The sequence below is a fragment of the Mus musculus genome, chromosome 17 (assembly GCF_000001635.26).
Source record: "Mus musculus strain C57BL/6J chromosome 17, GRCm38.p6 C57BL/6J".
Lineage (NCBI taxonomy): Eukaryota > Metazoa > Chordata > Mammalia > Rodentia > Muridae > Mus > Mus musculus.
Genome location: NC_000083.6, coordinates 16,161,338 through 16,172,931, shown reverse-complemented (window position 1 = coordinate 16,172,931; position 11,594 = coordinate 16,161,338). Strand labels below are relative to the sequence as shown.

At 39.5% G+C, this 11,594-nt stretch overlaps 1 pseudogene; it reads left to right on the top strand.

Moving 5' to 3' along the window:
• Positions 1-9,186: 9,186 nt before the first annotated feature.
• Positions 9,187-9,854, top strand: Gm49777 (annotated as a pseudogene).
• The last annotated feature ends 1,740 nt before the right edge of the window (positions 9,855-11,594 follow it).

Sequence of the window (11,594 nt, the reverse complement as noted above, 5' to 3'; positions counted from 1 at the left end):
AGAAGATGCTCCAACAAATAGCAAGGACACATGCTCCACTATGTTCATAGCAGCCTTAGTTATAATAGCCAGAAGCTGGAAACAACCCACATGTCCCTCAACAGAGGAATGGACACAGAAAATGTGGTACATTTACACAATGGAGTACTATACAGCTATTAAAAACAATGACTTCATGAAATTCTAAGGCAAATGGAAGGAACTTGAAAATATCATCCTGAGTGAGGTAACCCAGTCACAAAAGAACACACATGGCATGCATGTTAAGTGGATATTAGCCCAAAAGTTTGGAATACCCAAGATATAATTCACAAACCATATGAAGCTCAAGAAGGAAGACAAAAGTGTGGATGCTTCAGTGCTTCTTAGAAGGGGGAACAAAAGACTCACAAGAGGAAATAGGGAGACAAAGTGTGGAGCAGAGACTGAAAGAAAGGCCATCCAGAGACTGCCCCACCTGGGGATTCATCCCATATACAACCACCAAACCAGACGCTATTGCAGATGCTTGCTGAAAGGAGCCTGATATGGCTATCTCCTAAGAGGATCTGCCAGAGCCTGACAAATACAGAGGTAGATGCTTGCAGCCAACCACTGGACTGAGTGTGGGGTCCCAGATGGAAGAGTTGGAAAAGGGACTGAAGGAACTGAGGGGGCTGCAGCACCATGAGTGGGAGCAACAGTGTCAATCAGCCAGACGCCTCCCTCGCCCCCCCCCCCAGCTCCTGGGGACTGGACCACCAACCAGAGTACACATGGAACGATCCATAACTCTGGTCAGATATGTGGCAGAGGATGGCCTTGTTAGACATCACTGGGAGGAGCAGCCCTTGGGCCTGAGGGGGTTCGATGACCCAGTGAGGGGAATGTGAGGGTAGGAAGGCAGGAGTGGGTGGGAGGGTGAGGGAGCTGCCTCATAGAGGCAGGGGAGGGGGGAATGGGATAGGGAGTTTCAGAGAGGAGACCTAGAAAGGGGAAAACAATTGAAATGTAAATAAAGAAAATATCCAATAAAAAAATAGGGCTATGGTGTAGATGTGGCCTCCAGAATTCAAGAGTAGAAACTTGATCTCTAATATTACAGTGTTGGGAGGTTGGGGTTAGTGGTATTTACACTGTGGAGGCAGAACACTTGTGAATAGATTAATATTATGGGTGATAATGATCCTCAGGCCAGCTCCTCTCTTGTGCTATTTGAACTTCTACTTTGACACAGAAGGTCTGTGACACATAGCGATGCCTTAACATCCTAGCTATGAGAATTGAGAGCTGATAAATTACTGCAGATTACCAATCTCAACTATCCTGTTATAATATCACAAAATAAATACAAACCAATACTATAGAAAAATATTAGGAGGGTGTACTAGTGGCTATCACACACTAAAATATCAACATGGACTTTAAAGGGCACTGTAAAAACTTTGATTTATAATCCATATGTGTGTAACTATTTATATAACATCAATGAGATTATATTTTTTAAAATTCTAGTCATAAAAATATTATTACATTCAGTGCTATCATAGATTTTAGATATTGGTCTAAATCTTACTAGCACACTGGAAACCAGGGTTCCATCAACAGTACTTTTTTCTGAGCAAGAAAACACTATGGAATTGAGTACCCTCCTATGTATTATAAGATGTATGAAGCATTCTTTGATTCTAACTACTTTGTGCGTTACCACTTTGCTGTGGCAACTAAAACTCTTCCCAAACATTTATCAATGCCCCCTCTGAGAAACAACATCACTTTGTGTTTGTGCTGTGAAATTCTGTACAAAACTGTCCCCAGGAATTCTCCTGTACCTAGATTCTATTTGAATGGACTGAGTAATAGGAAAGTTGCTATTAAATGAAGGCTCCAGTTAAACATTTATAGTTTGAGCTTCACATACATCAAGATGATCAGCATGGCATGTGGATCTCCGACTCTCATTATTCAATGTCCTCTATGTCTACCTAAAAAACAAACCATTAATATGTGATACTCAGCTCAAAGAAAAGAGCTTTCTAACTTATTTCTTGACTTCTCTAAGGTAAAAGTGGCTCCCTTCCAAAGTCTTCATTTCTTCCCTCCCTCCCATCTCCCCTCATCTGTTTCTCCCTTTCCTAGTTTTTTAAAAACGTTTTCCAAATTTATGCCTATGTCAGTCGAGGTTTGTGCATGTGTGTCAGAGAGCCCAAAAAGGCCAGTGGAGGGTGATAGATTCCTAGAGCTACATATAAGCTGTTGTGAGTCACCAAACATGGGTACTTTTTTTGTAATTATTAGATATTTTCTTCATTTACATTTCAAATATTATCCCCAAAGTCCCCTATACCCTCCCCCCACCCTGCTCCCTAACACACCCACTCCTGCTTCCTGGCCCTGGCATTCCCCTGTAATGGGGCATATGATCTTTGCAAGAACAAGTTCCTTTCCTCCCATTGATGGCTAACTAGGCCATTCTCTGCTACATATGCAACTAGAGACTCGAACTCTGGGGGTACTGGTTAGTTCATATCGTTGTTCCTCCTATAGGTTTGCAGACCCCTTTAGCTCCTTGGGTGCTTTCTCTAGCTCCTTCATTAGGGGCCCAGTGTTCCATCCAATAGATGGCTGGGAGGATCCACTTCTGTATTTTCAGGCCTTGGCATAGACTCACAAGAGAGAGCTATATCAGGGTCCTGTCAGCAAAATCTTTCTGGCGTATGCAATACTGTCTGGGTTTGGTGGTTGTATATGGGATGGATCCCCAGGTGGAGCAGTCTCTGGATGGTCTTTCCTTCTGTCTCAGCTCTGAACTTTGTCTCTGTAACTCCCTCCATGGGTATTTTGTTCCCCATTCTAATAAGGAACAAAGTATCCACACTTTCGTGTTCTTCTTGAGTTTCATATGTTTTGCAAATTGTATCTTGGGTATTCTAAGTTTCTGGGCTAATATCTGCTTATCAGTGAGTGCATATCATGTGAGTTCTTTTGTGATTGGGTTACTTTACTCAGGATGATGCTCTCCAGGGCCATCCATTTGCCTAAGAGTTTCATAAACTCATTGTTTTTAATTGCTGAGTAGTACTCCATTGTGTAAATATACCACATTTTCTGTATCCATTCCTCTGTTGAGGGAAATCTGGGGTTTTTTTCCAGCTTCTGGCTATTATAAATAAGGCTGCTATGAACATAGTGGAGCATGTGTCCTTACTACAAGTTGGAACATCTTCTGGGTATATGACCAGGAGAGGTATTGCTGGATCTTCTAGTAGTACTATGTCCAATTTTCTGAGGAACCACCAGACTGATTTTAAGAGTGGTTGTACCAGCTTGCAATCCCACCAACAATGGAGGAGTGTTCCTCTTTCTCCACATCCTCACCAGCATCTGCTGTCACCTGAATTTTTAATCTTAGCCATTCTGACTGGTGTGAGGTGGAATCTCAGGGTTGTTTTGATTTGCATTTCTCTGATGATTAAGGATGTTGAACATTTTTTTCTTTTTTCTTTTTTTTTTTTTTTTTAGTTTTTTTTATTATTACGTATTTTCCTCAATTTTTTCAGGTGCTTCTCAGCCATTCAGTACTCCTCAGTTGAAAATTCTTTATTTAGCTCTGTACCCCATTTTTAATGGGGTTATTTGAATTTCTGGAATCCATCTTCTTGAGTTCTTTATATATATTGGATATTAGCCCCCTATCTGTTTTAGGATTGGTAAAGATCCTTTCCCAATCTGTTGGTGGCCTTTTTGTCTTATTGACAGTGTCTTTCGCCTTACAGAAGAAGGTTTGCTGTATTATGAGGTCCCATTTGTCAATTCTCGATCTTACAGCACAAATGATTGCTGTTCTGTTCAAGAAATTTTCCCCTGTGCCCCTATCTTTGTGGAATCACCATGCCTGACCTTACACTGTACTACAGAGCATTTGTGATAAAAAACAAAAAAAACAAAAAACAAAAAAAAAAAACAAAAAACAAAAAAAAAAAAAACTGCATGGTACTGGTACAGCGACAGAAAGGATCAATGGAATAGAACTGAAGACCCAGAAATGAACCCACACAACTATGGTCACTTGATCTTTGACAAAATAGCTAAAACCATACAGTGAAAAAAAAGACCGCATTTCCAACAAATGGTGCTGGTACAACTGGTGGTTATCATGTAAAAGAATGTGAATTGATCCATTCCTATCTCCTTGTACAAAGCTAAGTAGATCAAGGAACTCCACATAAAACCAGAAACACTGAAACTTATAGATGAGAAAGTGGGGAAAAGCCTCGAAGATATGGGCAAACATGGGTTCTAAGAACTGAATTCAAGCCCTCTGCAAGAGGAAGAAGCATAGTTAACTGATGAGCTCATCTCTTCAGCCCCATTTCTTCCCGTTCATTTACTGTATTTTCACAAACTACCATGATCATTGCTCCTCTGAGGTCAAGAATGAAGTGCCAAAGATAAAGATTAAAAATCAAATCCAAGAACCCAATCATCTTAATTTCTGGCATAATGAGAAATAATTTAATTTTAAAGGAAAACAAACATTAAAATGTTAAGTATAGTTTAAGTGTTCTTGTAACCTATAATTGCAATGACTTATCCCTCTCTATATTTTTCTTGATGGTGTATTGGTATTGTTATAAATATCAATTTTGATACTCAACTGTATATGATCTACACAATGTTTGAAGGGAAAGATTTTGGTTCTACACAAAATACTGAAATACCAACATGTTTGTGTGTGTGTGTGTGTGTGTGTGTGTGTGTGCTTATGTGGAGGCCAGAAATATAAAACCAACTTTTCTACAATATAGAATAGAGAAGCACTAACATGGTTTGGGTTGTATTTTCACAGGACCACTACATTGCATATACTAATAAGGAAGAGATGAAGAAACAGATAGCAGTTAGTTGGGTTCACTTAGGTAGTGAGGATGATCTTACTTAGACTGAGATGGCAATGGAGGTGGTGAGAAGAGACTAGGTTCTTGTAGATATATTTTAAAAATACTGATGATCAATCCATAGTGAAAGATGTATGCCAAAGGGGGTTTCAAGAGTGACATCAAGGTTAACTAAAAAAACTAAGACCTAATGTTTATTCTAGTTGACAATTACTAATGACCTGCCAAAGTCGACATTTTCTATACACATAACATCATCATATGTTTTACTGCATAGAAAAAGTACAAAAGGGAACCCCCCACCCCCGCTAACATCATGGAAAGTACCTATACACAAGGAGATAGGATGAAGTCCATACCCACAGAGAAACCTACTGATGAAAGATCACAATAACTGATCTTTGCTGTCAAATATGAATTTACACATTACCACTCTAGGTCAACTAGCACATCTGGTCAAAAATTTTATTTCACTTCTAATTATTTATGCACAGGTTAAATACCTACTGACTATGTCCCAGAATTATATAGCTATGCTTAGTCATTATTAATATAACAGATATCACCAAGTGTTTGTGTGTGCCCAAGACGATAACCTGGCAAAAACAAACAAACAAAACACCTTATTATACTTATTCTAGGACAAAAGATAACAGTGAGTAGAACTCAAATCTTTTTATTGTTATTGCTTGTCCTAAGTCAGTCAAATAGAATGTGCAAGTAAAGTGGCTTGTCTTTTTGGACATTCAGAGATTTCAGACATTGAAAAATGTGTCAGAAATTGTGCCAAATTGTGTCCCTGCAGTCCTAGCTATCTGAGTGGGGCTTTTGGGAACACCCTATCAAATCACTCTGTTCCCTGCTTTGGTCAGACGACTTACCCCAGTGATCTGGAGAGGCAGTTTCCTCTGTGGTCGTTTTGAAGCAATTTAATTAACAATCTATGGAAATATGGCCACTGACTTTTCTCTCTTGCTAACAAATACATACGTTTATTATTGACTGAAATATTACCAGATTCTCTTTCTTCCCATCAGAACAGGCTGTTCTGACAGGATTCAGTGATGTCATCCCTCTGAGTTTGAACAACGCTAGCAGAATTGAAATGCCTGGCTTCTCCACTGGGGAAGCTGGAATATCTTCCCACTGCTTTTGTTTGCTTCAAAAGCTGCTGGACTTTCATGGCACACTTGGGACCATGATGAACTCTTTTAACCTCTTCTAGAAGATGTAGCCAATGACAAAAACAAATTGTCAAATACAAGAGTAAAATTCTCTTTTGCATGAAAAAAACAAAAACAAACCCTGTCCTACAACTATTTCTAAAGCTAGGAACATCAATTTAAAAATATGTTTTCTAAGACTGCACATGTTTGAGGAACATAACTAGGCCTTTCCTATTCTAAGTATGGTTCGTTTCCAATTGTGTAGTCACTCCTATCTTCCACACCCTAAGTTCCCTTTCTTCCTTCTGTCTCTCCATTTTTGTATTTCATTTGAATGTCTATTCCTCAGGCCAGAATTACCTCTCTGCAAGTTAAAATATTTATTCTTTCTACTGTTTCCAAAATAGTTTCATTAAAATGAAATTTTAACATCATCACTTTTGGAAACTTTTATCTATTCTTAAGTCATTATAATCATTTATACAGATTGTTAGTTTGACCAGATTTACAATCACCATGGAAAGAAATCTCTTCCTCTGTCTGTAAGGGATTATCTAGATGACTAGATAGATAATCTAGTTAAGTGAGATGAGATGACACAATTAAAGAGTGGGAGGCATCATGCAAAGTAAATTATTTTAATATAAATGTAAATAATTAGTTAATTTACCAGTTATTTACCTTTGCTAGTCTTCAATAATGACAGAGAAATCAAGACTGATTTAACGCTTAATACCTGGGAAGCATTGCTCTACATTAACTTAATCTGGATCCCTCCCACCCATGCTCCCAAACATTTAGAATTAGGCCTTCGATTTTCTGTTGAGTTCTCAAGAACTTTATCTTCCTTCCTCCTTGTGGCCAGCCTGCTTTCACTTAATTCTTCTCTCCTCCTTTGGCTGGTAGAAGTTTGCACCCTATTCTCTCTTCTTCCCAGACAACAGCTGATTAGTATCTATTGACAAGGCAGAGAATTAATGGTAAGAATTTGTACACAAACTTGAGACAGGAGATTCTTGACCTAAGCATTACAATGCAGTGCCTAGATTGAAGGAAGATATGAGGGCAGAGAAATCAGCACTGGAATAACTCAAGGATAACCTTTACATAATGCACAAAGGCATCCTGCCTTCAGCAACCATTCCATAGGCTAGGGTCCAGAACTGATTAAAAAAGAGAGCACAAGCAACAGAACCCAAGCCACCATCACTCAACTTTCTGTGTGGACACAGTACCACTAGCCACCTCCTCTTCCTGCCAAAACAGGCTTCCTGCTAGAAGCTACTCTATAACCTGGAACTTTAAAATGAAATAAGCCCTTTCTTCCTTAAACTGCTTTGATCAGGCTACTTTATTATGCAACAGAAAAAGTAACTAAAGTATGCCTCTTCTGCCTTACTCGTTTTTTTTTACAATTATTAATCAAAACATATTCTGAAGTCCTACATATATGTGTTACAGAGTGTGTTTCTCCCCCTGAAAATTATTTAATATTCACTGAACTCCCACCCAGCAAAAAGCCTTTTGGTAGGTACTAGGAAATACTGAAAAACATTAAAACTTGCCTATCTTCGGAGAGTTCCAACCTACTGGAAGACCAAAGAAAACTCTCACAGCAAATAGAGCATAAGAACAATCTAGCTATACCACTCCTGGGCATATACCCAGAAGATGCTCCAACATATAACAAAGACAGATGCTCCACTATATTCATAGCAGCCATATTTATAATAGGCAGAAGCTGGAAACAATGCAGATGTCCCTCAACAGAGGAAAGGATAGAGAAAATCTGGTACATTTACACAATGAAGTACTACTCAGCTATTAAAAACAATCACTTCATGAAATTCATAGGCAAATGGATGGATCTAGAAAATATCCTGAGTGAGATAACTCAAAAAGATACATATGGTATGCACTCACTGTTAAGTGGGTATTAGGCAAAGAGCATGGAATACATACCCAAGATACAACTCACAGACAACATAAAGCTCAAGAGGAAGGAAGACCGAAGAGTGGATATTCCAGTCCTACTTAGAAGAGGGAACAATATAATAAAGGGAAGTAGAGGGTGAGAGGGACTTGGGAGGAGGGAAGGAGGGGGAAGAAATAAGAACGGCAGAATCAGTGGCAGGAGATAGAAGAGATGTACAGAGGGTCAGGAAATTGAACAGAAATATGTAGCAATTGGGGATGGGGAACTGGGGATAGCAACCAGAAAGTCCCAGGTGCCAGGAAAACAAGAGCCTCCCAGGACCCCACAGGGATGACATTAGCTGAAATACCCACAAAGAGGAGGGAGAACCCATGGAGACCATATCCAGAGGTTAGGTGTGGCCCTCCTGTTGATGGATGGGGCCACCCACCTGTCTCCAAATTTTTAACCCAGAATTGTTCCTGTCTAAAGGAAATACAGGGACAAAGAATGGAGTAGAGACTGAAGGAAAGGCCATCCAGAGACTGCACCAGCTGGGGATCCATCCCACCTACAGACACCAAACTCAAACACTATTGCTGATGCCAAGAAGTGCTTGCTGACAGGAGCCTGATACAGCTGTCTCCTGAGAGGCTCTGCCAGATCCTGACCAATACAGATGTGGATGCTTGCAATCAACCATCGGACTGAGCACAGGGACCCCAATGGTGGAGTTAGGGGAAGGACTGAAGGAACTGAAGGGGCTTTATCTGACATCAATGGGAGGGGAAGCCCATGGTCCTGTGAAGGCTTGATGCTCCAGTATAGAGGAATTCTAGAGCAGTGAGGCGGGAGTGGGTGAGGGAGAACCCTCATAGAAGCAGGGTAAGGGGGGATGGGATATGGGTTTGCAGAGTGAAAAGAGGGAAATGGGATAACATTTGAAATGTAAACAAAGAAAATACCCAATTAAAAAAAAAAAGAACAATCTAGTTATAGGTGAAAGTAAAACTATCAAAAAAATAACTGTCTAAAGGCCTAGAATCTATAATAAAATTACAGCAAAATTGGTTAACACTAGATCATCTTGTTATTCTCACCCAGCAGGATCATGATTTTTTTCAGAAAGCATCACGTTGTCAAATACCCATTCACATTAACTCATGTACGTGTGCTCTCCTTAGCATATCTGGTACTATCTATATTTGTCAGGAAAAAAATAGTCATAATGAATAAGTTTCAGAATGGCTGGAAGCAGAAACTGTCTCCAGAATCCAGGTCTCTAATTTAAAATAGATAGCTTTTGGCTTTCAAGTAGTGTATGTGTGTGTGTGGGGGGGGGGGCATGGTGTAACTTTCTTCAGTTATTCAGAATAAGGATTCATTTGAGCCTCTTTTGCCTTGTTCCACCCAATGAGATCAAAGTCATGTACCCCATGTATACCAGGGCAAGGTTGATGACACATCCATCTTGGTCCCCAAGATTGGTTTCTTAAGTCTATCTTTCCCCAAAAGAAATATAGTGATGGCATCTCTAAGGCACCCCATGACAGGAAAGGTCTGAGCATGACAATGAACCTGGCCACTCAGAATAGACAGGTCCATATTTAGGCTTTACCTTCTGCCTCTCTCCTGATCATCATAACACTAAAGGAGCCATCAAGAAACAGAAAGAATCAGAAAAAAACACATTAACAAAGTGGAAATACCACCTTTGATGACATTGTCAACATTGCTCCAAAGATGCCTGACCAGTCTTCTTCCAGAGAACTTTATGAAATTATTAAGGCAATCCTGCATACTGCATAGTCTGTGGGCTGCAGTATAGGTGGGGAACAACCTTGTGACATCATAGAGGACATCAGCAGTGGTGTAGTAGAATCCCCAGCTAGTTAAAAGGCAATGAGAGAAAATGTCTCAATAAGGATCATCTAACAAAAAGAAAATATAGATGGCTAAATGATCTTCCCCAGACTCAAGCTGCATCCTTTCCATATAAAGCTCACTGAGTTTTAACCATTGGAATTTGAAACGACTCTGCATTCATATGTCTTCTGGGTTTCTGTGGGTAAATCTTCTAAGGAAATATATACAAGTTTGGTGGAGAGAGTCCTTAAGAACAACTTCTGTAAAGAAGAAGAGAGAGGCAGGATTGGCTGAGTAGAGAAGTCAGGTTTAAATGTATTTGCCACAAGTAACTTCAAACTCTCTCATCATATGTGTTCCCTATTCAGGAAAGGACATTCCTTTACGGCACTCAGCTGTCAGTCCTTGGATGCAGGGGTGCTCTGTAGTGACATTGCTGGGCCACTACATTTCCATTAGCTAATGCAACTCTCAAAGAAGTAATCATTGGTAGAAAGTCAAAGTCATTAGAATGAGCCCTCCAGCTTCGTGGAGATCTAGATGGTATATCACAGCCTCTAATATAACTAATCAGAGAAGTTAAGCAATACTAGGATAACAAGTTATACTCAAAAATGTCAGCGAATGCATAACAAAGGTTTATTTATTTATATAAGAGTCTTATACTTTATTATATTATTCACAGAACATATACAGTGAAACCAGATTTCTCACGCAGGCAGCAGTCCTCCAGACAGTGACTTAGTTACTCACGCTGCTCATTTCCAACCTCCATCTCCCCTCAAGAGCTTTTTACTGACTGGGTCTGAAGATGATATGTGGCTCATTCACCAGTTATTGGCCAGAATTAATCGAATAACTGCAAGAAACCTGGGAAGTCTGTTTCCGTGTGTTTGGAAAGGAGAGCCATACAAGGGTATCAGAAGTATATTTATATAATCTCGAGCTACTAGAGTAAATTACACTAAAACATAAACTCCCCAGTCAGTCAGTCAATAAGTACTAGTCACATTTTATATAATAGTGCCACATGAAAGGTTTTAAAGACTAGAAAAATATTAAAACACTGAGATGGGGTAGGGAAGTGGAGAAATACCTCATCTGTTAGGGTCATTTGTTACACATCATGAGCAGTCAGATCCCAGAACTCACATAACAAGCTGGGAATCCTGCAAATGTCTGTAGTTCCACATATTACACACACACACACACACACACACACACAATTTTGGTTTTTTAGAAAATATTTTGGTAGAAAGAATTTGCACTACAAAATTCTTTAAAAGTTATTCAGTAACCTAAACAATTAGGTATCTACTTGTGATAATTTATGCTAAAAGAAATGTCTAAGAGGAGGAGATGTAAGAAATAATGCCATGAAGTTGGCATGATTCCTGGAAATTTAAAGACTTCTAAGGGAAAAAAAAAATCTCTCTTCATAGTTAGACTAATCTCTATCTTCACAAGACCCCATGTTCAATCCTCAATGCCACAAAAAAAATCTTTTTAGGGCTTCAGGATGGCTCAGGTGCTAAGAACTAATATTGTTCTTCCAGAGGACCTGGGTTCAGTTCCCGGAACCCACATTAGGCAGCCCACAGGAACCTGCAACCATGATTTCAGGGGATACAATGCCCCGTGCAATAGCTGCAAAAACATTGTACAAATAAAACCACACAGGCACACACATATACAAGAGAAAATTTAATAAATAGTTCCTTAAAATTATTTTTTAAGAAAGGGGTCTGCAACCCTATAGGTGGAACAACA